Source organism: Misgurnus anguillicaudatus, chromosome 8 (assembly GCF_027580225.2).
Source record: "Misgurnus anguillicaudatus chromosome 8, ASM2758022v2, whole genome shotgun sequence".
NCBI lineage: Eukaryota > Metazoa > Chordata > Actinopteri > Cypriniformes > Cobitidae > Misgurnus > Misgurnus anguillicaudatus.
Window position 1 is genome coordinate 18,208,745 of NC_073344.2, and position 26,305 is coordinate 18,235,049.

General features: G+C 36.5%; 1 protein-coding gene across 1 annotated transcript in view; it reads right to left on the bottom strand.

The window, feature by feature from the left end:
• ca16b (carbonic anhydrase XVI b) overlaps positions 1 to 26,305 on the bottom strand; it is a 123,739-nt gene that overhangs the window by 67,160 nt on the left and 30,274 nt on the right. The gene's annotated exons all lie outside the window — the stretch shown is intronic.

The following is a 26,305-nucleotide window of genomic DNA, read 5'->3' on the forward strand; positions in this document are numbered from 1 at the left end:
ATGTCGTTTTTTACCTTCAAATAATGTCTCTAAAATTATTTCAGTGATAGAACAACTTTTAACTATACAAATTGTACTGTTGCTGCAACCTGAGCAGCCTCCTAGCTGCTACAAGCACACTCTGAAAGTGGCGGTGAAGGGTAGGAAACACAGCCCCGCCGCTCCCCCTGCCTGCAGAAGAGTGTCTGATACCAGGCACTGTTGCGCTTTTTAACCACATGGGGGAGCTGTAAGTCATTTTTACATGGAAACTACATAGTATTGCTTTAATATAATACTACATCTAGAAAATACAAGAAATGTGTATATAGTATTAAAAACTGTATAAAAATGTAAACTGATCAAGTTTTTACGGTAAACTCCCCTTCCACTTGAGCAATAGCAGGAAACTGCAGGATCTCTTAAACCTAAATAAAATTAAATCCTAATTTTTAACTTTAAAGAAATTAGTCTTTTTTACTTTATTCTGCTCAAAAACGCTCAAGATGTGTTTAGGGCCAAGAAAAGTCTCACTTAACACCGACGATGCCTAAAGAAGATAGTCCTGAAAATTTTATTTTTTTATTTTTTTGAACATATTTCCTGTATTTTCTTTTTGTATCTTAATAAAATAGATTGAAAAATAAATATGGATGGACATTAAAACTTTTTAACTCTTTCACCGCCATTGACGAGATATCTCGTCAATTAAGAGAAAACGCTTCCCCGCCAATGACGAGATTTTCCGTCTTTCCGCAATACCACTATTATCCACCAGGTGGATACTTCCACAACTTTTTAAACCCGGAAGTATTGCCCTATGGCAAGCGGCTGCATGTCCGTGTTTGTTTTAAAGATCGCTCTGAATGGGATCTTTAAGAAAAGTCCGTCACAAAAATGGAATTATCTCAGCTTTTTGCTCAAAATGTGGTGTTTTTGCAGAAACCTACCCATATTCAAAAGCTGATTACAAAAGAACCACTAAAGGTAGGATGAAACGGTTTTTTTGTTTGAAAGCAGAGGGTCTGTTCTTTCATTTGGTATATTGTATGTTAATATATTTAAAGAAGAACATTTTCTAGAAGGCATTAAACTTTGGTGAAAATCATGAAAAACGCTGGCGCTGGCTGGCAACTTTTTTTAAAAACGCTGGCGGTGAAAGAGTTAAACAACAAGTCTGGTGGTGGTGGTGTCCTAAGACCTTTGCACAGTACTGTATATTTTTACATTTTATTAGGTTCTTTGATAAGGTTACGATATATCTGCCTATGTAGCAACGTAACTTGCGTGATGTCCCCAAACCTTTGGCCTCATGCCACGAATGCGCCAAGCAGCTCGCACTGCCAGCCACAACAACAAAACAAAAGTGAAGAAATAAAAGTGAAGATGAAAGACGAGGTCCAGGAGATATTAAGGTCGGGAATTTTTAAATAGATAATACAAACGCTGCTTTGTAAATGTTGAAAATGTTTATAATGTTTATATTGCTTTTAATATGACCAGGATGGTTTCTATGGTTCATAAGCGTATTTTGGGCGATGTAATCTAATGGCTGTTTCCAAGCCCTTTAGGATGAAATAAAGCCTCTTTTCATTTACATTTCAATGCCTAGTATGTCTATTTAATGGTCGTGAAAATAAATAGATAGAGTGGTGCGGGGCAGTCCAAATAATTTCATAAAAGCAGGTTGGAAAAAACCCCGACCTGTGCATCATTTGCAACTCCTCTGAGCAGTTATTTCAGTCATGCATGACTAAAGTCCTATCTACATGAAAAGAGAAAGACAGATTTTTTTAAAATCATGAGCTAAAATCACAATTAAACAACATATTTGATCATTTATTAAGCCTTAAATAAAGCCTTTTCAAGGTTGTTTCAGATACTGCAAATACACACAGGTTGGCAAGCGCCTCATGCGTCTCTGTATAAAGCCCCTCCCTCAAACAATCGTCAGTCTTTATCAAGTGATGATGGGTTTTTAACCAAAAGACGAGACTTCCATTGGCACAGCGGCCATATTGAAAGTTTCATTGTCTCCTATTCATACTGTAGTAATAAGAATGCTGTTAAATCTTTGATTGAAACAACCCGGCATTGTAGCAACATCAATGTCACTCAGGCCATTACGCATGCAGCCATAAAGAAAATCATCAGCATAGCAACAAAATAAGCCCACTAAGCAATAAAATAAACAATAAAGAACCAAATATGATAATATAACCCTAAGAAATATTTATGACATTCAGAAAATTGAATATTCAACACAGAGCAATTCAAAGTAGTTACATTTCTTTAAGCCTCTGATTTTTGATCCTTATGTAATCTTCATTAGAGTAAAACAAATGTGGTACGGGAAAATGGGCTTTGTTTCTGTTCGGTGAGATAGAGCAGGACTCATTAATTGATACCTTTCATACTAAATTACACCCAATCTTGCCGTCTCCACCCACTTCCTTCAGAATGTCTACTAGGATTAACTGTGTTTTGCCCACACAGTAATAACTCTAGATCAAGCAAATAAACAAAACATCCACTTCACAGTTTTTCCCAAAATTTTCCAAAAATCCACCACATATTAGAGCTGATGGTCCTGTCCTGCAAAGTTTAGCTCCAACCCGAATCTAACACACCTGAAAGTCATTACCATGACATCAGACATGCACATAGACATTATATACATAGACGCCTTATAGACTGACGCCGCCTGTTGGAGCTGACGTATCAGCATGGCCACCATCTTGGATGGGTCCCCAATGCACCCCTCTCGCTTTTTTTTCCACTAAGGAAGGTGTATCCCCAACTACAATATCATAACTTCCTAAATTTATTCACAGGGTTTGATTACACGTACGTTATGTTGGTTACGATGACATAATTGGCGGCTCGTGACTGTTCTTCCGAGGGGCTCAAATTCAAAATATGTGTTCGGAGTGTCATGTGTGTTGCTCGTGTTTTCAAAATATGTGTTTGTTGTGTCATGTGAACCATGTGCATCATTTTGTCAAAATACGTGCCTGCTGCACACGTGTCACAAAATACACGCAAGACACTCCCTTAACTGTAAACTCTGATTACGCATAAGATTATGCGAGCATCTGGCAAACGCGAGCGTCTCTTTTATCATAAACCCTTTAGACGCGTCTGCAGCAGGCACTTATTTTGACAAGACACGTGATGCACACAGGTTCACTTGACGCACCGAGCACATATTTTGAAATTACAAACCACACACATGACGGGCTACATACATGTTGTGACGAACTTCGCATTGTGGACCCTCGAAAAAAGATGTCATCGGCCGCCACTGGATGACATAATATTATAAATGGCAAAATCACCCAAATTATTGTTTAATCTTACTTGTGAAAGGTAATCCCAATCCCAAATGTAATCTGGTATCAATACTGCGACCGTAAAATGCATAAAATACGGGCATAGTTGCCAGCTCTCTGTTGACTCTGAGACCCAACCAATATGGCGGCAATGCTGGATTAGTTGAGTTTATTAGGGTTGGAGCTAAACTTTGCAGGACAGTGGCCCTTCAGGACCACGAATGCCCACCCCTGGCTTAAAGGGACACAATTTTAAGTCTAACCTGCTTTGTGCCCTGATAGGCCCCCTCTCTTACCCATACTTTCCTGTATGCACTTCACTTTAAAAAATACTTATCTTAAAAGTGTACTTAATTTGTCACTGTAACATTACTGCTTGAAAAGTAAGGCACATTGTTCTTGTACATAATGTATTTATACTGCTTCCTATACTGCGTCCAATTAACTGACGAGTGGCATTCCAGACAAAACAAAGTTCTGCTGATATTATCAACTTCCGTCTTATGGGACTTTGTTAAGTTAGAAAAAAGTTATTTCCTGTTCTGAGTACTTGTTCAGAGTAGTTAAAGTGAAATGGATGTTGTTCCACACCCTATGTGAAACTTTATTTAGGAGTCTGAAAGTAAGAGGATTTGGGTTTCCTTGCCAAGATTTGAAAGGTCTGGTACACCATGTTTTGACTTTGTGATGAATTATGAACTTGACTCATGTTTCAGTCCACATTTCACATTTCCACCAATCTTTTAAGAAGAACAGAAGGATCTATAAATGCAGCTATTTATTACATTTTTTAGCAAAAGGCACAAAATTGGAGCCCGACCGATTTATCGTTTTGCCGATTTTATCGGCCGATATGAGCATGTCGCAGATATATCTGTATCGGCGTATAAGCCGCAGATATGCGCCGATATGAACGTTTGTTACAGAACACATTAAATGCATTTGAAAGATGTAAGTACTTGTTTGTCCAGCAGAGTGCGCCATACTGGTTGCTAATGGCGACCCAGATCACTCACTGTAGTGACACCAGCCAATCCCCCACCCCCTTCACTTCAGTCAGTCAGTCTCTCAGTTCAGGTGGCTGCAGTCACGCAGTGTCTTCTTCACAACATTTTTACACCTGGTATTAAGACGCGCTTTGGTCGATTGGATTATAAATGGACAAGAGGGACGCATTCCCGCTTACATTTGGTGTTTTTAATCCGTCTCTTTGTCGACTTGCGAGTTAAAACGCAAGCGGGAGAAATGACGCGAGACGGAGAAATGACACGTTTAAACTACGCGCAGCTGTGCACTTATATAACACTATATGAGATTACTGCTGCTTGTGTTGTTAGTTAACACGCTCGTTTCAGAGCAATTGATTCAATAAGCTCGCGCAACTCTACACCCTTGCTAAATAAAAGAGGCGGAGCGAAGACGCATTAGTTTTATTAAAGTCTAAAGTTTGCACGGAACCCTGGGTTTGTGTTATAAAAACGTTGTGCACAAGCACAACATTAAACATAGCGTACATTAGTATGTGCTCCTTCAAGCATTGTCTTCGTAACTGTGAGTGGCTAACTAATTTGTGAAGTACACAACTTACTGTAAAGCTAATATTAATCAATGACTTCACAAGTTTCTCTTTATAACGTTATTCTCGTCAAAACTGCAAATGATGCAAGTTTTATGTATTTTGTTCTCTTTGTGTTTTAAAGTTATTTATAATAAGTCAAGTTTACTGTTTAGTGCACTGATATCCAACTAATTTTGGATAATACAGTTTATTGTTAACTTCTTGCCTATAGTACATATCTTTGTCACATCAATATAAGTGTTGGATCACCACATTTGTGAGTGATCACCACATTTGTGAGTGATCATTGCATTGCATTGTATTTATTCATAGTGTATTATGTTAAAGTATATAGTGTATTCTATGTACAGTACTTTGGTATAATATACTGTAGTATATACTGAACTATAATGTACACATAAAGAATATCGGCAGATATATCGTTATCGGTCTTTTTTTACTCCCTAATATCTGTATCGGCATCGGCCCGAAAAAACGCATATCGGTCGGGCTCTACACAAAATCTATTACTTTTCTTAAAAGAACCATTTTAATCATATCTTTTTATAGTCTAATGAACCTTTCACTACAAAGAAAATTTTTGTGAAACAGAATTATGTAAATTGTAGGCTACAGTTTAATATGCTTATCTTGTGTTTAAAACATACATTAAAGTATATAACATTGTTATTCTTCAAAACGTAATTTATTGGTTATGTAAGATCCTAAATGATGCGATGTGGGTGGGTTGGTGAGGTCACAGGAATTTAGTGAACAAAAAATATCCAACTCTAAGCGAAAACAATCTTTGTTCAATAGCCTCACAGGTCACTAGTTTTATAGAGGTGCACAGGAGGCAAGAATGAGATTTCATGCAGTCTGTGATGAAATTATTATTTTTTTAATATATATTCCAGCAAGCATATCATGAAATATGAATAGCTGAGGATATGACTAGCTTCAGGCACTTTAAAAACAGCTTCGAACTGAAGAAAATCTACAAGAAGAAAAGTTATTCAACTACAAATTAAATGGTTAATAATTATCTCGCATTTTCTTGTGTATCTTGCATGTGGCGGGAGTTGTACAATCCAGCCCCCGATGTGTTCATTTCCTAACCTCCGGTTTAGACAGAGAGATACGATCACATCCATTGTATGCAGAGACGATGTTATGGGTGGAGGAGGAAAGTTTCACCAAACAACCCCTCACCCCCACTCGGGGTCACGATTGCAAAACCGCTGTGTTGCCATGGGATGATGAAAATATATAAATATAAAACAAAAACAGCAGCACTTACTGTTTATGTTTGCAAACAAAACATACTAGACTGGGCAATTTTTTTTTTCAAAATGTTAACGATTCACAAATGTAGCCAACTTGAAAATGTAACTATTACTTAATTCAAATAACTTTCTTTTTTATAAGGAATTTGCAAGAATATTCAAGTGCACCAAACAGAAAGTTATCAATGTAATAGACATTTCAAATGGATTCATGTAAATATCTGTGCAAAAATTATGCATTGTACATAAATATGATGGTAAATATTTGCAAACTCGACTTATAACCTACAGTATGTTTACTTTTTGTAGTATTTGGTGGCTTTTAAATTCATCCCTGTTTGGATCCTAAGGAATGAATGGGGCTAGGCTAAATGCTAACACATTCACGAAGCGCTGTACAAAGATTAAGTGCACGCATTGAAAAAAGATAGGTATGTATTAATTTGTCTAAGTTGAGGTAAGAACATAGTAAAATATTGAAAAACGGTGGTGTTTTCCTTTAAAAGGACAATGTGTGTGTGTGTGTGTGTGTGTGTGTGTGTGTGTCCGATGAAATCTTCTGTACTTTAAAGTCAATCAGAAATGCTCACTGCTTGTCAATCTGCACATCTGAGTTATATCAAGGTATACAATGTGGAAAATAAGTATTTGAACACCCTGCTATTTTGCAAGTTCTCCCACTTAGAAATCATGGAGGGGTCTGAAATTGTCATCGTAGGTGCATGTCCACTGTGAGAGGCATAATCTAAAAAAAAAATCCAGAAATCACAATATATGATTTTTTAAACTATATTTGTATGATACAGCTGAGAAAATAAGTATTTGAACACCTGTCTATCAGCTAGAATTCTGACCCTCAAAGACCTTTATTATTTATCCTCCATTTATTATCCTAAATTAGATGCACCTGTTTGAGGTCATTAGCTGCATAAAGACACCTGTCCACCCCATATAATCAGTAAGAATCCAGCTACTAACATGGCCAAGACCAAAGAGCTGTCCAAAGACACTAGAGACAAAATTGTACACCTCCACAAGGCTGGAAAAGGCTAAGGGGGAAATTGCCAAGCAGCTTGGTGAAAAAAGGTGCACTGTTGGAGCAATCACTAGAAAATGGAAGAAGCTTAACATGACTGTCAATCTCCCTCGGACTGGGACTCCATGCAAGATCTCACCTCGTGGGGTCTCAATGATCCTCAGAAAGGTGAGAAATCAGCACAGAACTACACGGGAGGAGCTGGTCAATGACCTGAAAAGAGCTGAGACCACCGTTTCCAACGTACTGTTTGTAATACACTAAGATGTCATGGTTTGAATTCATGCATGGCACGGAAGGTTCCCCTGCTTAAACCAGCACATGTCCAGGCCCGTCTTAAGTTTGCCAATGACCATTTGGATTATCCAGAGGAGTCATGGGAGAAAGTCATGTAGTCAGATGAGACCAAAATAGAACTTTTTGGCTATAATTCCACTAAACGTGTTTGGAGGAAGAAGAATGATGAGTACCATCCCAAGAACACCATCCCTACTGTGAAGCATGGGGGTGGTAGCATCATGCTTTGGGGGTGTTTTTCTGCACATGGGACAGGGCGACTGCACTATATTAAGGAGAGGATGACCGGGGCCATGTATTGCAAGATTTTGGGGAACAACCTCCTTCCCTCAGTTGGGGCATTGAAGATGGGTCGAGGCTGGGTCTTCCAACATGACAATGATCCGAAGCCACAGCCGGGATAACCAAGGAGTGGCTCTGTAAGAAGCATATCAAGGTTCTGGCGTGGCCTAGTCAGTCTCCAGACCTAAACCCAATAGAGAATTTTTGGAGGGAGCTCAAACTCTGTGTTTCTCAGCGTGATGCCAGAAACCTGACTGATCTGGAGAAGATCTGTGTAGAGAAGTGGGCCAAAATCCCTCCTGCAGTGTGTGCAAACTTCTTGCTCTTATTCTAAAACAAACCTCTTCGTTGCTTTCCACAGACATTTCTCTCTTTTTATCTAAATTTAATTCCACTGCGGATAAAAGAAATATCCTCTGCGAGTCAAATAAAGGTTGAGTGCTACATTTCTCTCAATTTCTCAATCATTTCTCTCCAAACATTCGAAGCCAAATCCTCTTTTAGACGCTGTACTTCTAAATTTCTCGGAGTAACCTGAGCACATCATTCTAAGCATCTTCTTCTGTTTCGCTATATTCCATTATGTTAAACAGATCCCATCTAATTTGAATTCTCAATAAAACTTCGTTTTTTTCTCAGCGAGAACAGGCACTTTGCCTTCGAATGCTTGAGGATGATATAGGAGCTGGATTTTGCACACAAATTGGTTCCTGTCTTAGCAATTTATCATTGCATATTATGAGAGCTCTCTTGCATAACCATCCAGGTTTGCCATCTTGACCCATCAATCACAGGGTTGCCAGGGACACCGGAAAATGATGCAAGGGAGCGCTGATCCGATTTATTTGAGCAAATAACAACAGCAGGCTTTCATCTACATCTCTGAAATAACTAGGAACCATCAAAATCTTTAAAAGGCTTTTCAATCTCCAGGAAGAGTGCGTTTGAACAAATGTCTTAGTTATAAACTACAGCCAGAACGACCCGATATTCATCCAAAAACTGTTTGTGCAAACAAATTTTGCAAACTGTTCCTGTAATAATGGCGTGCTGTGACAATGGATGCCTGTCAAATACAGATACTCTCTTTTTAGCACAAAGTGAATATTTGTTCAGATATAGCGAGGAGAAGAGCGAGGAAGAAATGATGATGGAGAGCGAGTGGGAACGAGAACACTGGCAGAAGAAAATGAAAAACTGGCGGAATAAGAGAAACATATGAGTAATGATGCGCGTTCGTACCTCCTGTGGGAAACCCTACAGCGTGGCATATTATCTGTCTCTTTTGAAAAATACTTTCACACACATATTAAAAATAACGCATAATCAAATCTCACCTTGCAAGCCTCCGTCCTCCTCCAAATACAGTATAAACCTTGCTGTGCATATATTCTTCTTTTACAAATGTAAATTAGCCCTTTAACACATTTGACTTAGAACAGAGAAAGCACAATAACGTAAAAACAGTCATTTACAAATGCAGGTGCGTCGCATGAGGTTGACAAGCAATTAGCCGTTCGCCTCGGCAATAAAAAACACTCGACAATTAACGCTTTGATATGTCAGTTTACGAACATGTGTTTCATAACTGAGTTGCAACAAGATCAAACTGTCAGTGGCAGAAAAGCAAAAGCATCTGTCATAAAAGACAATATAATTTACAGACAGATTATGACAGCATATGTCAAGCGTTGACAAACAGCATCAGCCATTAAACTAACATCCAAGTAGAAACGTCCCTAAAAAAATGTGTATGTAAAAAGATGTCGTGCAACATGCTGAGCTGTGGGGCACTCATATGGGCAATGCGAGTTTAAAGCAATTCTCCAGCCAAATATCAAAATTACCCCATGATTTACTCACCTTCAAGCAATCTGACATTCATGTCTATCATCTTTCAGAGTTATTTTAGTAAATGTCTTTGCTTTTGCAAGTTTATAATGTTAGAAAAAGGGAACAACTTCTGACTTTGCAGTGTATCCATCCTTCACAGAAATAATCCAAGAAAATACATCTTAATTTAAGAATTTTTAGATATTTTTACTGAAAACAAGAGAAAAAATACTAAGAATTTTTTTTCTTGAAAATCATTTTTTGCAGTGCAATGCTTAATACACTGTAAAAAAAGCTTAAAAAAAATAATGAAGTTTGTTTGGCTTGTTGAAAAGTTTAATTTCTTAGTTAAAGTAACATACAAATATGGCGATGTCACTGGAAGTTAGTTATTACAGTTTATAAAGTTAAAAATATTGATATTTTTCTTACAAAAATCGCATTGACCACAAAAGACCTTTTATTACAGTGCAAAAAAATTCTTACTTAGTATTTTTGTCTTGTTTTCAGTAGAAATATCTAAAAATTCTTAAATCAATATGTATTTTCTTGTTCAGCAAAATAACCTAAAATAAGTCTAGTTTTTAATAAGTCTTAGTGAATTAGTGCTTAAAACAAGTAAAAATATCTGCTAATGGGCAGATATTTTTGCTTGTTTTAAGTTTGAATTTACTTAAATTGTATATTTTTTTTGTCTATAAACGAGACTTATTTTTTTAGGTTATTTTGCTCATCAAGAAAGTAGACCTTTTGCGAGTTGACGTCACAGTTACGTCACGTGCGCAATGTGGTGGCAAAAAAACAGTGGAAATGAATTAGACACGAGTGACACGAACAATATAACTCACTAGAAAATGTTTTGTTGTGCTGTTGAGTGTCAGAATAGGAATGCCAAAATAGATGACCTTCATTTTTATAGTATACCGTCGTCGAAGACACCATTTGAAGATAAACGTAGGTGTTTATGGTTGCAATAAGCCCTCAACCGGACAGACTGGAGTGATGAAATCATCTGAAAATCTTTTAATAATTTAAATAGAAGATAATTAGAGAAGATATCCGGTGTTCTGTCGAAGTCTAATCCTTCTATGTGTCTCTTATAGCGTTTTCATCACGTTACGTTTATAATTTATTTAGAAAGATTAAAGATTTGAATGAGTTCATAATATCAATAATATTACCATTTATTAAAGTTTTCATATTTTTTTCATTTTTTTATTACTTCTTTTTACCTTCTATCTTAGCCTATGTCTTCTTCCTGTTTGTTCTAAATTATGATTTTTTATAATAAATATATAAACATATCACACACACACACACACACACACACACACACACACACACACACACACACACACACACACACACACACACACACACACACACGATGTAAAGTGTTAATAATATATAAACAGGCCTATACAAATTAATTTGTATGTAAACATAATAGTTTTATTTCAAACACATAGGCTAAACATATAAGGAAGAAATTGAAAACAGGAAAATTATGAATTATTTAATAAATGATATTATACAGAAAACATGATAGTATTGCTCTTATAAGTATTTCAGCGATTCATACTGTAAAAATAAATGATTGACCAATAAAGAACAACACATATACATTACATACATGCACACATATCAGTAGCCAAGCCATTTAAACTTTTAATTTATTTAAAAATTAAATGTAACTTGGTGAAAACGTTATAAGAAACATTACACTTAAGAGAAATATAGGGGAAACAGACTTCTACAGAACACCGGATCCATAAAAATCACAGTTTAATGCTATAACACTTCACACCGCTCTTGCGGAGCTGTCACGTTCTGCCACCAGTTGGGCTCCGCCCACAAAAAAGTAATCTCTGTTTGCAAACACACAAAAGATCTATACATCTTATAAATCTGTTTTCAGTAAAAATATCTAAAAATTCTTAAATTAAGATGTATTTTCTTGATAAGCAAAACAACCCAAGAAAATAAGTTTAGTTTTTAGACAAAAAAATATATAAAAGTTACGTGATTTTTTGCTTAAAACGAGCAAAAAATCAATCTGCCAATGGGATCAGCAAAAAAATCTTGAAGATTTTTCTCACACACTAAATTCAAGAAAAATTTAACTTTTAGATATTTTTACTGAAAACAAGACAAAAATACTAAGAAAATAATTTTCTGGAAAATCATTTTTTGCAGTGTGGAGCCATGTGGATTACCTCGGTGAAGGATGAATGCACTTTTTGGGGGGTTTAATGTCAGAAGTTATTCACTGATCCCTGTTTTCTACCATTATAAAGCTTTGAAGAGCAAGGACATTTACTAAAATAGCCCCAAATGTATTCATCTGAAAGATGATGGACATCTGTATGTTGCATTACTTGAGGGTGAGTAAACCAGGTAATTTTGATATTTGGCTTGTGTATTCCCTTTAAGCCTCAGCAATCCCTTCTGATGTCTCAAGTAATTTTCAAACATAACAAAAACAAAATTGGTAATACTTTTCTGCCCGTCATTTCACACCCTTCAATATTATCTCTGTCAATAAAAACAATAAAAGACCAAATATGAAACAAAACAAAAATAAATAAATAAACTAAAACAAAACTGCCTTAGAGATTACCGCCGAAATGATCCAGCAACCTTTATGATGAAACTCCCAACAATACTTTTATATAAAGAATTTCACAAAGCTGATATTTATTACAGGGCGGCTGTCTGGAACTCTTTGTGTCTAAGGCCAACACAAAAATAAGTAACCCGGAGTAGAAATAAATCCGAGACTGCTGAACAATAAGGGAAAACTTGTATGCGCTTATGAGTCTTTTTCTTTCCATCTCGGTGTAATTTAGCACTCTGAGGAAGCCAGAAGATTTAACCCTGCAATGCTTTTTGCACGGCTCTGATGACAGCAACATGATATATTATTGCACTGCATGTAAGAAAGTAACTAATATGGTTGCATTGTTACATAAAAATACACAAAATAAAGTGTTGTGCAGGCAGTGCTGTGGTGCAGTGTGTAACACCCGGGGTCAAAAACCAAAAAGTTAGGTGTTTGAGTAAATACCAGCAATTATATTATACTCCTAATGTAGGATGGGTTTCTCATACATAAAAAAATCCCAATGGAGCCCAATGCTGGGTTGTAAATAACCCAACTTTTTGGTGTATAAGCAACCCATCCTACACTAGTAGTATAACTTATTGGGTCAAAAAGAGACCCAACAATCAGGTTAAATTAAAGGTGCAATGTGTACATTTTAGCGGCATCTAGTGGTGAGGTTGTGAATTGCAACCAACGACTCAGTCCACTACTCATTCCTCACGTTTGAAACGCATAGAGAATCTACGGTAGCCCGGAAAAACATGTTATCATCGGAGACAACTTATTAAAAAAAGTTTGTCCGTTAAGGGCTTCTGTAGAAACATGGCGGCCCAAAATGGCGACTTCCATGTAAGGGGACCCTCGGTGTATGTAGATAAAAACGTCTCATTCTGAAGTAATAAACACATAACGGGTCATTTCGAATTGTCTTTATACACCCCTGATAATATAGTTTTATATATTGTTTTGCATTTCTGTCAAGAGATCCTTCTAAAAATTACATACTGCACCTTTAACCCAGAAAATATTTAAATTTGACTCAACAATGTAAAAACATCCCAGTATAGGTTAAATTACAACCCAACGAGTTGCATCCGTGCCAACGCTGGGTTGAATTAAGTGTAGTCACTGCTGCGAGTCACTTTGAATAAAAGCATCTGCTTACTTGCAACCCTTAAGATAAGCAATCAGAAACAGTATGGACAGAAATCTCATTGAAGATAATTGCTCTGTGAGGAATATGAAAGCCATTAAACAGGCTCATCCATCCATAGCACGATCCTCTAAAAATGCAAACACTGTCCCATCATGCATTGCAAACACTGGCACATTCCCGGCAGATAAAGGTTCTTACTGTAACTGTTAAACAATGAACACCTGACTCAGCAGGCATTGCTGAACTTTCTGAACGTTCTTGAGCACACAGTGAAAAATAGATTTCTCCCGACTTCACCCCGTTCACAAACTGGAGGCTTTTTTACTTGAAGAGTGGTGCAGCATTTTACTTGACATTGTTAAAGTACCAGTTCTGAAGGTTAAGACTGACCCTGGTTCTTATTAGATTCTCCAGATCAATATAATGTTTGGAGTTTATGTTATATTATACAGAGCCAGCATGTAGCTGAGGCTGAGACTGATAGGTAGCTAGAAATCTGTTACATTTTTATAAGAAAATATAATACTGATTTGCATATAACAACTCTAAATTGAGAAAACTAAGATCTAAAGCAGCACCGAATTTTCCTGTTTAAGTGATTGTAAAAGCGAAAATCGAAGTTGAGAATGATGGTGGAAAAAACATGTTTTTGCCAAGTACACTGTTAAGTCAAAATATGTACCCCAGTCTTCACTGGGTGCACCTTTTAAAAAGGTCCTGATAGGTACAGACAGGGCCGGAGTGGGGCCACTTTTTAGCCCGGGAGTTTCAGGCCCAAGACCGGCCCACTTTTTCCATAGTGTTATTCCAAATTAGCACTTTTTTCAAATTGGATAAATAAAGCAACAGTTCAGCTCTTACTATAGTTTTTATTAATATCATGGTTCAACAAATAAGGTAAAAGTTAAATAATATTTCACTTAAGATAAGAAGTTAACAAAAATATTCCTCTACACTCTGTAATGGGTAATGGGTAAATATTGGACAGAACAAATGCTGGGTTAAAAATAACCCAATGTTGGGTTGTTGTTATGCAACCACGGATTATAATAACCCAACAGTTGGGTTAAAACAACCCAGCATTGGGTCAATTTTAACCCAGCAGCGTGTTCTGTCCAATATTTACCCATTATGGGTCAAAAATAACCCAGCCCTGTTTAGAGTCTATTCCACAAGAAAAGGTTGATAAATTATTAGCATTGCTAATGCTATGACGCCTATGATTAATCAGGTGCAAATAGAAATATAAAACCCAGTCCTAATTTAAAAAGAAAACAATTTGACAAAAATATTGAATCCAATATTGGGTAAATATATAGCATAAAAAGTGATTTATAAGTTTTTTTTAGGCTGCTCATTTTTGACTGGGAACACAAAAGGTGTTATATGGTTCTGAACACAACCTGAGGGTTAAATAACTTTAATTCATATTGTTTACTCATTGCCTCCTCGTTTTTAGCGGGGAACTGGCTTATCTGCTGCTCAGAAACTGCTTGCATAATATCTGCAAAGTCTATGAATCGCATGTATACACAAAAGGCTAATATTTTAACAAAAAAAAAAAGGTTGGCTTGTAAATAGTTTGAAAACGGTATTAGGCGAATAATTAAGTTGCTAATGCTAACCATTACTAGGCTTATTTCTCTTTAAGTTACCTGTTGTCACTTTTGTTTGTCCTCTTGAAAATAAATCTGTAAGTTTGGCACATTTGGCAGCATCCTCCTACAGTGGCTTTTTTCTTCAACCTGTTTTTTTACGCCCTCCTCCTCTCAGACGCGTTTTGTTACGGTAGCGCCGGCCCAGCCTACCGGAGAAAAGTTTTGGAATAGACGTGCTATGGACCGAACCAACTCTATGGGAGGGGAGGGGAAAACTCCTTCACATGGTACAACCCATGCAGAGGCTGCGCGCTGCAGTGTCAATGGGAAACGTGTGAAGTGTCATTTAAGAGAAGATAGACTCACTAACGTGACAAATGTAAAAAAAAAAAAAAAAAAAACTCGACCGGCCCAAAAGTGAAGCGGCCCACCGGGAATCCTCCCGGTTCTCCCGATTACCCACTCCGGGCCTGGGTACAGATGTATTAGGGGTGTAATGGATCACAAAACTCACAGTATCACATTACGGCTTTTGAGACACGGATCGGATAATTGTTCGGATTAAAGAAAAGGGGGTGGGAAAAATCTAATAATAACAAATAAAGAATTTACAAGCATTTATAAAAAAGAACAAAGTAACAGGGTTTAAAATAGTCTAAAATTGGCATTAAGTACAGAAAGAAATTTAATCAATAAATTAAATACAATTATTATTTTTTAGAGCTATACAGAAGTGATTTAATTTTTGTCTTGGGTTGTTTGATTAACATTATAACACAGACTTAAAGGTGCAATTTGTAAGATATTTGCAGTAAAATATTCAAAAACCACTAGGCCAGTGTTATATATTTTGTCCAACTGATTACTATCAATATCTATAATGTTTTCAACTACTTGTAAATCGTGAGAAAATTGCCATTCAAAACATTGACACGGGGCAGTGCAGTCTTCTGTAAATTATGTTAACTCTTTCACCGCCAGCATTTTTCACGATTTTCACAAAAGTTTAATGCCTTCCAGAAAATGTTCCTTTTTAAATATATAAACAAACAATATATGAAATAAAAGAACAGACCTTCCCTCTGCTTTCAAACAAAAAAATCAGTTTCATCCTACCTTCGTGTGTTCTGTTTTTATCACCTCTCAAATATGTGTAGGTTTCATCAAAAACACCAAATTTTGAGCAAAAAGCGAGATAATTCCATTTTTGTAAAGGACTTTTGATAGAGATCAGATGCAGAGCGATCTTTAAAACAGACACGGACATACAGCTGTTTGCCCTAGGGCAATACTTCCGGTTTTTATAAGTTGCACCTGGTGGATAATAGCGGTATTGCAGATTGACGAGATAACTCGTCAGTGGCGGGGAAAGAGTTAATATCCACATGACCCTTTGTTACTGCCTTTACTGACGTAAAAAGCACATGACAACAGTGTCGTGTACAAATGCGGAAGTATGCGTTAGCGCCTGTCGGGCTGTACGCTTGTTTATGGACGTAGATTACTCTTTACCGTCTGCCGCTGGTTGTGTCAGCAAAGACAGCTCCCGTAAGCGTACGGGCCAACCAAACAACCCAAGAACAGTTTGGAACAAGATGAGAAAAAGAATGAGGATCAATATGGGTGTTGCATTATCTGGATAGAGAGAGCTTCACGACAACATTTAACTAGACAGAGATGCTGATCTTGCTTGTGTTTAACGCGACGGGTGAGTTGTTTTGATTCGTAACTCTTCGAATGCTATTATATTGATCACAACATTAGTGTGTAGATTGTCATCAGTGCGTCTTCCCGCGGACGATATAATGCACATCAAGTATTGTACAGCAATAGACACTTACTCTAGAGTAGAGTTTGCTAATGTACATTCTATCATAATTTTACATCGTAACCTCACAATAAGATTTGTACTGTCAATACATTATGTGAAAAATCATTTTAGATCGTAAGTTTGAACACTTAATTCTGTGCTGTGTTAACACACGAATTTGGACTCATACTGTAACATCTATGACTAACAATTTCGTTTTAAACATCGTTTTAAACATCAAATATAACATTTTATATTGAAACGATGTCATCAAACGCAACATTTCATAAGACTTAATTACCTTATCCGTCAACGTGATTTCTCGTTCGCGTCTGATTAATGGCCATCAGCGTTAAAGACTACAAATCCTATAATTCCACGCTGCTTTAGAGCGTCATTAATCAACGTCATTTGTTGATATTGCCGTTTTGGCGCCATCTAGTGGCGAATTTTACGTATTCCATCTTTATAGTAGGTTAATTGAGGTTACTCTCTCTTTAAAGAGCACCTATTTAATTGATAAAATACAACACTATTTTGTGTATTTGGTATAATACAATGTGTTTGCGTGGTTTATGTTCCAAAAATACATTATTTTCCACATATCGTACATTTTTGTAGCTCTAGATTTCCCTTTCTTTTTGAAACACGCCAGCTAATCTGTACATTGTGATTGGTCTGAATACCTCTTACCTCAGCCGGAAACTAGGGTTGGGCGATGTCCCCATAAATTGGCAGTTGACGATGGTTACGTAAACCATCGCGATGGACGATGATATCGTTAGGTGGGGGGTATTTTAATTGTTCGTTATTATTCGTTATTATATAATTATTATTCGTTATTTTACTTTATTACTTCCACTTAAGAAGAGTTGTGCACTTTTTATTTTAATATATATTTTACACAAATACTATTCTGTACTTAAAATCTATAATTTTGTTATTTACTATCCCAACTAATGTCTCTTTCCTATAGGTTGCACATAAGGGGAAAAAGTAGCTTTAATCCACTGAAGAAGAGTTGTGCACTTTTAAGCACTTTTTAATCTCTTTACATAAATATTTTTTTCTATTTAAAAGCTATAATTTCGTTATTTTACTAACCCAACGACTCCTCCGCGCTTTCCAAATTTTGCACGTAAATATCTGCATATGTGCCACCAGTACTCCGTCAGAGAGCGGGTCTTCAGCACCGCGGGGAGCAGCCAGCACTTCAATCCGCAGCTTATTAAAACTAGACAAAGTGAACAGGGCCAGACACATCGAAATTTAAACATGGTTTGTGTATGTAAATCCCGCGTTTCGGTCGGAGTGTTGTTCCCGTTTTCTTGTTCTTGACGTTCGCTGAATTCTGGGTTTATATCCTAATCTGCCGCTTCAGTGCAGTATAGCCTCAATGTAACAATGAGCACGATCTCCCGAGACACTACAATAGGCTACTAATAAATGATTAATATGGGCTGTTTTCTTGTACAAAATGAATTATTTTAAGATAAATGTACAACATGTAAAAAGACAAGATTCTAGCAATGTCAAGATTAGGGATGGGCATTTTCCAGTAACTTACTATTTCCAGTAACTTACTATTACCAGTAATTTACTATTACTTTTAATATTTAATTTTTCGAATATTTAAGCTCTTAAAGAAGGAATATTCGTTTATTTAAATTATGTTAATTAAGACATGGGTGTTTTGTATTTTTCATTTTGTCATAATTTCACAGAAGGCTTATAATTTAGAAAAAGAAATATCCACAACAAGCTAAACTTATATTCTGTATGTATATATATATATATATATATATATGTATGTATGTATTTTTAAGTTGAAAACATTGTAAATATATATATATATATATATATATATATATATATATATATATATACAGAAAAAAATGCGTTAAAACTTAATGCGGAGCGAAGTCTAGTCAAATCCTTAGTTTCAAGTCGGTCGTTAGTATTAATTCATTACTGTTTGATCTTACATACATTATATTATACAAAATATTATACACTAACCCCAAATCTAAGCGAAGTTTGAGGACTTGCGAAGTTTAAAGTTTGAGGACTTGACAAAGTAGGCTATCATCATTTAAACAGACTCAAAACACCAAGAGCCCGGAGCAAATGAAAAAACACATCTACATAACCGACTGCTCAGTCGCCATATAAATATCTTCTCAGTTTAGTTTAACATGTATTTTTGAATAAAGAAAACGGTATTTACCCTACCTGCTTCGGTGAAAGCACGTTCTTCTGACTAGATACAATAATGCCGGTGCTGCGGAGAAAACTCTTCCTGATGGTGGTTATCCGATAAAAACAACAGACGGTTTGAACAAGATTGAATATCTGTATTTAACATTATTTTACAAATAACGTAAGCGACTCGATACCTTATTGTTGACTGTGCAAAGTTACTAAAGTTAGCTTAATTCAACAACATTTCACAAAGACGGTGCTTTGCTTTAAACTGCCATGTGCAGTTATCCGGTTCATTTTCAAAAGAGCACCGCATATAATAAATGTTCTCCGTTTCATTTCGTTCTCCGTGTCGGTCTCCTTATTAACAAAATAAAGTAGACTTTATAACAGAAAGCTTCCAAATCTCTCATGATGTGTTGATTCGGGCGGCGGAGAAGCACGTTTGAGCCCTCACTGAGCCAGTGGCCCAATACGGCGCGGCGCGGACAAACCCGGAGATAAAAGGAAAAACGTAAATTCGTCTGCAATCTGCATTGCCAAACAATCAGAAATACATGCAAATTAATGTTCATGTATATTTTACATTTAAGTCTGTAAAAGACAGTATAGATAAAGTGAAAAAAGCATTAAATAAGTTGTTACCCTTTGGTGGCACATTAAAAACAAACAAACATTCGAATAGCATTTTTTAAATTTGAATAATTATTGCCATTCGAATATTCGAATATCCGTGCCCATCCCTAGTCAAGATCAAATGCCTGACAGGATATTTTCACAGACTAACACACGTCACGTCTCAGGCATAGACTACAGTATTTAAAATAGCATATATGCATTAGTTATATTTTCTATTTAATTTATAGAGCAATTCACGCAAAGATATTAGGTTAACTATAGTCTATATAGAAGAGAGTAAGTGTATGTCGACTCGCAGCGGAGTGGGGAGGGGGCGTGGCATCACGATGGTGTCTCTCCATCGTGATGTCAGTCAACCATCACGATGGACGATGATATCGTCTATCGGCACAACCCTACCGGAAACGTGACGCTCCTTACCATGTTTGAAAGATTTGATTGCTAACAGGAGTTAACAGGCTGTAAGTCCGAAGCGGGAGAAATTATGATAATGTCGGTCTTGTCTACATCACCAATCCCAGGAAGTAAACTGTTGTCTGCAATCCGTGTTTGTAGTAGTACAAGAAAAGAGATTTACGTTGGAGATGATAACTCGCGTCATTGTTTACTTCGGGGTATGTACCTTTTGCATATATTTAACATGTACTAATACACACTTACACACCAAAGAAATTTTAATCGACTACGGTATGAAACACAACAGCGCAACACTCTCTCTAAAGTTTACACATCAAGAGCTCTGATCTTTGAAGGGCATAGGGATGATCACGTCTGATTGGAGTTGGACCGGACACATTCAACCCCATGTGCGTCTGTCCGTATAGAAAGCTGCTCACTTTAGCACCTTTTTGTGGTTAAAGGCGGAGTCCATGATGTTTGAAAGCCAATGTTGATATTTGAAATCACCTAAACAAACACGCCCCTACCCCAATAGAATCTGGACCTTCTGTTGATAGACCCGCCCCACACATACGCAACCCGGCATTTGATTTGATTTCATTGGCTATAAGTGTGTTTTGGTAGTCGGCCCGTCTCCTTTTCCAATGCGTTTTTCAAACATTGTGGACTCCGCCTTTAAATTGTTTAAAATCACTTGATTGATAACATTTGCAAGGCTTTGAAACATTTGAAAATTATAAACTTTCCCTATTTAAGTTTGCATATTAATTAGCGAATTGCATTCAAGGCAAACCCTGGGCCTTGCTCCGTTACACCCCTAATATGTATACATTTGGTGCAAAGCTGTACTTTTTAAAAGGGTAAAAGCCCAGTGACACCTGGGATACATATTTTGACCATTGTTTCTGACAGTGTAAGAAGCTATGGGTATTAGATTAATTATTAGGGCTGTGACGAATCACAAAACTCACGGTTCGGATCACATAACGGTTTTTGAGGCACGGATTGGATCATTTTTCGAATGTGCAAAAAAAAAATGGGTGGCAAAATATAATAACAAATAAAGAAATTACAAACATGTATAAAAAAGAAAAAAGGTGCACATTAAGTAAGGTCTAAAAATAGCATTTGGTACAGAAATCGAATAAAATGAATAATGACACTTTCTTTATTGTACAAATTAAATATCATTACTTTTTTAGAGCCACAGAAGTGATTTTCTCTTTGTCTTGGGTTGTTTGATTAACTTAATGACACAGACTTAAGTAGGTTAATTGAGGTTACTGTCTCTTTAAAAACAAAAAAGCACAGACTGGTTTCTCACTCTAATCTATACATACACTTAAGACATAAACAAATGTTTTTATTAGAAAGCGAGATCACTTTGTGTTCATGTGCCCTGTCAAGAACAGAAAGATTTTATGTTGGCTTACTTTTTGAAACGCGTCTCTCCGTATATGCACTACTGAGTGCACTTAAATATACCAAATGGCGCTTCAGGAAGAAGATGCAGCATAAACAATTGCTTCACATAAAAACGTTACGTTGTTTTTCTTTGCTCTATTTAGCAAATGTATGTTAATGGACTACAGTACGAGACACATATAGGGCAATGAGGAGTTCTGATCTATGAAGGGAATTACGTCTGACTGGAGCTGGACCGGCAGGCCCGGCTGCAGAATTAAATGACTGAGGGGGCATGTGACATTTTTGAGGGGGCTTAACCTTATACCATCAATGATACACTGAGATCTCGCTTTGGAAAGACATACTTTTAAATGCAGCGGTCCATAAAACACTCCATACGCAACTGCACAGCACAGGTAACCAGAAACTCACTGAATACAAAAATGAAACAGAGGGGGCACAAATCAGATCTGAGGGGGCAATGCCCCCTTTTGCCCCCTCGTGGCGCCGGGCCTGTGGACCGGACACATTTAACCGCATGTTCTGCTCACTTTAGCGCCTTTTTGCGGTTAAATTGTTTTAAATCACTTGAATGTTAACGTTTGCAAGCCTTAGAAAAACGTGCAAATGATAAACTTTCTCTTTATAAATTTGCATCCGCGAATCGCATGCGAGCCGAACCACAGGTCGTAATCCGTATGATCAACTACGATCTGTCACAGCACTCCTTCATTTAAAAACTATTAGTCTTTGTCATGGTCCAAAACTATTGAAAAAATAGCTGACAATCACTAAATTGTTTCCCTTAACAATGTAAGCACGCTACTGTACTGTTCATGGCCCTAGTGCTAACAATGCCAAGGTTATGGGTTAGATTCTCTAGGAAAGAATTTACTGTTAAAATTAAACTTGATTGTGCTCCAGTTAAGTTGTTAAAAATGCACGTTAATGTAGATAAACCTGATTACTGCTAGTCCAATTTTAACTTAATCACATATTTTACATTTTATAATACTGTACTGTAACACACCAAAACCATAAAACCTCCATTCACACAAGCACTGAAATAATCAGCGCTATTGTCTAAGATCTCCTGCATGTTTTTTCACACTTGCATTCTTCACAACAAACTGCAGAATGCAAATGTGTAACTCCTAAAATAGAGTTTAGATATGAGGCGTTTTATTCGGCAGTCTGTAATTGTTCACGCACCTGTCAAGCTTTGATTTGCGTTCGCTGTGAAAATAGGTTTATGGGAGGGAAAGGTAAAGCGGTAAGCCTGCAGAATCCTTCTGGCACTGAAATGATTGTGTGAGCATTAAAGGTTCAAGTGCATTCTGGCTAGACTCAAAACAGGCCAACAAATTGACTCTTCAAAAAAACTCAAGACGCTTTAAAAGTTACCAGATTTTAAAAGAACATTAAAGCCTGAACCACGAAGAGCTATTGAGCAGCTTTCGTAAACAGCCTGGATGATGTTGGAGGGTTGGACTGAGAAATGACTTGCAGGTTAGTGTTTCCAATTAAGGAATTGTTCAGAAAAACATGGGTTCAGACATTACCGAAATGTATTTATTTATTCTTCTAATATACAAAATGTATAGTTGCTTATTATATTATATAACAATATGAATGAAAAGTTCATATTGGTAGCAATTGCTACCTAATGCAATCTGTACCTTATGGTAAATATCAGGGCTTTTTTAGAGGGGACATGTCATGAAAATCTAACTTTTTCAGTGTAATAATTGGGTCCCCAGTGCTTCTATCAACCTAGAAAATGTGTGAAAGATCATCCAAGTAACTTAGTTTTGATAAACTATTTTCTGCCAGCGTGTGAAAAATAGGTCATTGAAATTTGGCTCCCCTTGTGATGTCAGAAGGGGATAATACTGCCCCCAATCTGCACTATTCAACCACGGCACAAAAAAGGCATATTTTAGCTCACACCGACAAAGTGACAATTTTAACATGCTTTAATAAATTATCTATATGGTATTTTCAGCTAGACCTTCACATTAGAGGTCTTCATGGGTCCAAAAATTCCTACCTGAACCCGAAGAGACCCGTAAATGTACAAGACTGAACCGACCCGGACCCGTCTGTTATTTTGAAAGCTGGACCCGGAACCGACGCGGACCCGTCTATTATTTAAAAGCTAGACCCGAACCCGTCCGGGAAGACACAGACCCGACCGGCAAATATTCTTTAGCTAAATGTTATTAATAAGTCAATAAACAAGTAGGAAACTTTTTTTCTTACACATAGAAGTTATCATTGTCCCTCGTATCCTTGTACCTGACTGTGATGCACAATCCTTATTTCCAAGAAAGTTCCATCCATGTTATTCCTCTCTTGACGATTGAAATGTTTAATGCTTATTCCAGCTTTAAAAGTCCACTTTACAGTCGGTGATGAATAACGCAGTTTTTACATGTGTTGTTTATTGGGTCAACTTGCATAATAATTTAGACTGTTTGCCCATTTGGATTATAATAACGATTGCTCGTTCAGTGTCATGGCTTCTTTCGTTAGCTTTACTTTGCTATCATCCCTGTGCTCTTTAAAACTTTAGATATAACAGCAAGACGGTCAATTTATAATATTATTATAAAAATTTGAGAAGTCAGTGCAAAATGTGCGGTATGGCGAAATAAGTCCCGCCTTCTAAATAAAAGAGCCAATTGTCAAACATAAAGTCATTGCGTCTCACTGCAGAAGCTCCAGACTTGTAGCCAGAGAAACATTACAAGAGCGCATGCGCGTTAGCTGCCTGGTTGGAGCAACCAAATATAAACTTTTTAACGCAGTTTGAGCGTCATAGAAAAATTAATGCAACAGTTCATCTAAGTTTTTGTTGCTGATTTTGAAATATTTTATTTAAATGTGAGTGTGTGTTCTCCGAGTCCGATCGACTCGGGTATTACCCACAACCTGAAACAGACCCGGGACCCAAAGTAATAGATTGAGACCCGACCCGGCTGATCATTTAAAACATAGACCCGAACCCGTACGAGTCTCGGGTTGGGTCCCGGGTCATGGGGTTTTCCGTGAAGACCTCTACTTCACATATGCACTCTGAGGACACCGAAGATTTATTTGACATGTTAAAAAACTCTTGTGAAAAGTGTACTGCCCCAGTGATAACTGGGGTAAATATTTTTATTATTTTTTGATTGCAGGTGGCAAATCTGAGCCCTGTACATGGTTTTATTGAAGGGATAGTTTACCCAAAAATGAAAATTCTGTCATCATTTACTTACCCTTATGTTGTTACAAACCTGTATGAATTTATTTGTTCTGATGAACACAAAGAATGGTATTTTGAGGAATGTTTGAAACCAAACCAATCAGAAGCCCCATTGACATCCATAGTAGAAAAAAGAATGCTATGGAAGTCAATGAGGCTTCTGATCAGTTTGGTTACAAACATTCCTCAAAATATCTGAGAGAGGGTAAATGATGACAGAATTGTAATTTTTAGGTGAATTATCCCTTTAACTCTTTCCCCGCCATTGAAGAGTTATCTCGGCAATTAAGAGAAAACATCTGCATTAAAATAAAAACTAGTGCTGGGCAAAGGTTAATCGCGATTAATCGCATACAAAATAAATGTGATTTTTGGCATAATATATGAGTATGTGCTGTGTGTAATTATTATGTATAAATAAATACACACACATTCGTGTATGTATTTAAGAAACATTTAAATGTTTATATATATTTATTTATATTTTAATATATTCTATATTAAAAAAAATTTAAAAAATTATATATAAGTAAAAAAATTCTGAAATGAATATATGAATGTGTGTGTGGTTAAATATACACAATAATTAGACACAGTACACGCACATATATTATGCAAAAAAATCACTTTTATTTTGTATGGGATTAATCGCGATTAATCTTTGCCAAGCACTAATAAAAACGTGTTGCTGACGAATTTTTATGTTAATCTGCAATACCGCGATTACCTAATTTATATTAAAAAAAAACTAAAGCCAAATGTTATTTACTAATTTTAAACTCTGTGTATGTTTTGATAATCATCCTGAATCTGATCTCTTAACAAAATTCCTTCACAAAAATGCAATTATTTCAGCTTTTTGCTAATATTTTTAAGAAAAATACCCATATTTAGGAGCTTATAGGCAGAGAAAAAATATAGATAGGATGAAACAGACGAGAAGGGTCTGTTTTTTCATTTGATATATTTGTATGTTTATATATTTTTAGAAATAAAATCCTAAAAAAGCATTTTGTGAAACATTTGTGAAAATCACAAGAAAAGCTGGTGGGCAACTTTTCAAAAATGGCTGGTGGGGAATGAGTTAAGATTTCTGTATCCTAGAAGAGATACACTTGAGATTATTGGGGTCGTGTCTCAGGAGAAAAATCTGAGAAGCACTAAGCTCACTCGATAGTCTCAGTTCGCTCGAGTTAAACTAATGCTGTCTAGGAGAAAGAATTCCATTTAAAAGAAATCTAATATCCTACAGGACGATTTAAAAACCACAACATAAGCTTCTCAGAATCTCATCTTTCTGATACAGATCATTGAATAATAAAAACAACATTTAAAAAAAATGCTGCGTTGCCTATTACAGCAAGCGCGCTGAGCAAGAAAGCCTCAAGGGGCTTGTTGCACGACTTCATATTGTAAACACACACATATATGGCTGCCAGCACCATTTAAAGATCATTCCATGCTTAAAGGTCTGCTGGAACCACATGCACAAATGTTCTTCATTCCTTTAAGCAACAACAGAAGTCGGATTTCTGGCAAGAGCTACCAATAATGATCTGTCAAAGCTGATGAAGTGAACAGCCCAAAGGAATAAGAATAAGAATAAAGAAAAAGAATGAACTGGAAGAAATATGCC